This window comes from Gracilinanus agilis, chromosome 3, assembly GCF_016433145.1.
Source record: "Gracilinanus agilis isolate LMUSP501 chromosome 3, AgileGrace, whole genome shotgun sequence".
NCBI lineage: Eukaryota > Metazoa > Chordata > Mammalia > Didelphimorphia > Didelphidae > Gracilinanus > Gracilinanus agilis.
This window is the reverse complement of record NC_058132.1, coordinates 139988662-139992062: the sequence shown is the minus strand read 5'-3', so window position 1 is coordinate 139992062 and position 3401 is coordinate 139988662.

Here is a 3401-nt window from a genome sequence, read left to right as displayed (position 1 = left end):
ATTAGCTTTCAAATTAAAATTTTACAGTAAAAGAACACATGATCTATAAAAGAACACACATCAAAGTGCATTTTGGAAAAAAATAAGAATTTTAAAAGTAATCTTTGATATGAACTGATGCAAAGAGAAGTGTTTTTATTCTGAACGGGACCCTATGGTTCTTTTCATCCAGAAATCTTTGCTTTCAAATATGCTGACTCCTAGATGCCTTATCTCTTTTACCTTTATGCTTAACAGGGAGGGCTGGAGAAGGGACTGTTCCTGGCTATGAGGTGGATGCTTGCTTTTTTTGACCTTTGTGACTTTTTTTGCTGACTTGATTTCTATTTTTTAAAAAGCCCCAACAGATCAGAATTGTGGGAGACACAATCCTACTAGTTCCATATTCCAGTTTTCTTTTCAACTGGTTTTTCAAAATGCCCTTCAAAATGAAAGAAGAGTTAAAAATACTGGAACATAGAACTGCTGGGGAGTAGTTGAGACACTCTTGCAAAATGCCTATTAACTTGAAGAACTGGCCTTTTTTGAGCTCCACCAAGATTCATAAAACATGGCCGGGGAGTGATGGTGAGTGTCCCAAAAACTCACCATTGAACAAACACTAATGATTAACATCAAATACCGTTGGGGTTGGGAATTTTATCTTCATCTGTTGTGAGATGTCAGAGTCAGTTTCATCTCTCAGAACTCTAGTATCAGCCCCCAAATCTTCACAATCTTAATTTGAAAGCATAGAAAGAGTGAAGAAGGGAGAGTTTCCTGGAGCCTATGAAAACCAAAGGAAATCATGCTGGCCCAGTGAGAGGCAAACTGGAGGGAGGCTCTGTAGCCAAGATAAGAAGCTAGCCTGCTGGGCGCCAACCTCAGACCCCTGCTTTCCCCCTAGAAATCACTGGTTTAACACTGCAGAAGGAGAATATCAAAAGATCCCCACCCAAGTATTTTTTTTGATGATGAATGCACCATGCCCAGGGGAGGCTGGGAAATGCATGTTAATATCGTCTCCCTACAAGTGAAAAACAGCATCTACTTTTTTTCATGCTCAACTTTTTGACCAAGGGTTGTTCCTTTTAGATTGTAGTTCTTAACATGGGGATCTATAATCTTTTTAAATTAATATTTATATTTCAACATATCTAGCTTCTTCTGTGATTCTATTATTTTATTTTATTCATTTAAAAACATGATACTGAGAAGGGGTCCGTGAAGCAAACCCCCAAAAAAGGTTGAGAATCTCTACCCTCATTTCCCCTCTCCTTGTCCTTCCCTAGCAGAAACAAAACAAAACAAACTTTTAAAACCTTTTTCCTTATGAGTTGGGAAAATGATTCCTGGACAGCAAGTTCTCCTACCAGGAAGTCTGGTCCGAGATGTCAGAAAACCTTCTGCAAACAGGCTTTCTGGGCAAGTCTCAATCACTTTCGTTCTGAACGCCCCGCCGATCCTCAGAAATTCCGAACTATCGCAACCTTAAGCCCCACAGTGCCCCCCGAAGGCGGCGAGGTAGAGATGCAGCTAAAGCCGAATAGAAAAGCTCCAACTTCTCTTTTACCTTCTAGGCCGGGAAATCAAACTGTGAACATCACTTCGGACTTCCTCTAAATCACTTCCCACCCTCAGCCCTTCCTCCGAACTCCCCCGCATTAAAAACCAAAAACATACATAACAAGTCACTTCCGAGAGAGGGAGAATTGTTTAATAGACTTTACAGAAGACTAGGCTGCCTAGCGCCGGGGACTCACCGAAAAGCCTGGGGTTACACTGCCACCTGCTGGGAGTTTATCCGATCATCAGTCTCGTTTTTCTTCCGTAACTCTGCCCCCATTTTTTCTGGTCCTTACCTGGAAAACGGGAGACAGAATCAGGGGAAAACGGGGTCTTTGTCTGTCTGTCTGTCTGCCTGATTGTCTTCCTTTCTTCTTTCCCTCTTTTCTTCCTTTTTTCTTCCTTTCCTTCTTCCGTTCCGTTCCTTTCCTCCTTCCCTCTTTTTCTTCCTTTCCGTCTTTCCTTCTTTCCTTCTTTCCCTTCTTCCATCCTTCCTTCCTTCCCTTTCCTTCCTCCTTCCCTTTCCTTTGTTTCTTTCCTTCCCTCATTCCTTTCTTTCTCTCCCTTTTCTTCTTTCCTTCCTTTCTTTTCTCCTCTCTCTCCTTTCTTTCCTTCTCTCTCACTGTCTGTCTGTCTGTCTGCCTGTCTCCTTCTAATTTATGAAGCACAGGACAAATCATCTAGGGTTCCTTATCAAATCTTCTAGTTCTTCTGGATCATTTTCTGGACTACCTTAGTCTAATCCTCCCATTTTTCAGATTCTTTGAGATTAGTAGAAGTGACTTGCCCATAGTCATTTCATACTTGCATATTCTATAGCTGCTATTAAAATCCTTGGAATCTTGATGAACATCAGGAAGACAGTGGGGTCTCAGGCACTGGATGAGTCAGAAAAAAAGTTGGAGAGAAATAGGCATTAGAAGTGTTGAGGAAAAGAGAAGAGAAAGGGAGGGGAGTGGAGCCAAGAGTCTGGAAGCTGGTGCAGTATCTTCTATAGGGCTTCTTGATAAAGGGAAAGGGAATAATGCATCTCCTTAGGAAAAGGGGAGAAAAAATCACAGCATTTAAACTGCCAGCAAGCTGAGCAGATAAAGGCTTTCCTGAATAGATACACAGGGAGCCAGAGCTCAGGAGGAAGAGAGGTGTGGAACTGCTGTTTGGTGGGTTAGACCTGTGTTAGGAACCAACAAAAGTTGTTAAAGGCAATGAGAAGAGGGTCAGAGCAATTGATGTTATACCAGAGAAGTCTTTCAGTTCTGACACTCACCAGGCCCAAGTTTCTGAATGGACACCCTGAGAAATAGTACTTTAGCCTCCCCAGACCAGACAATTACTTTCCAAGTCAGCTTATAGGGACTTTGATGAGAATAGAGCATCTTCCATTTCCATGTTTCAAATGCTTAGGAAACACGATCATACCTACAGACCCTATGGAGAAAAAGGAATATCCCTAGCACTTCTGAATAGATTGTTAAGAGAGAACAGTTCAAAGAAGTCAAGATAGTGTGTATAACTAAGGAAAGGTAAAGGCATATTACTTGGCTGGCCTGCAAACCAAATGCAAGCAGAAAGATGGAAAGGAAGATTGCTCTATAATATATTTGAGACTAAAGAAGCAGCTCCCAAACAGGATGAATCTTTTTATTTGAAAGTGAATTTCAAGGGCAGCTAGGTGACTCAGTGGATAGAAAACCAAACCTAAAGAAAGAAGGTTCTGGATTCAGGTGTGGACACAAAGACTTCCTAGATGTGGAACCTTGGGCAAGTCACTTAGCCCCCATTCCTCTGCCTTAGAACCAATACACAGTGAGAGAGAGAGAGAGAGAGAGAGAGAGAGAGAGAGAGAGAGAGAGAGA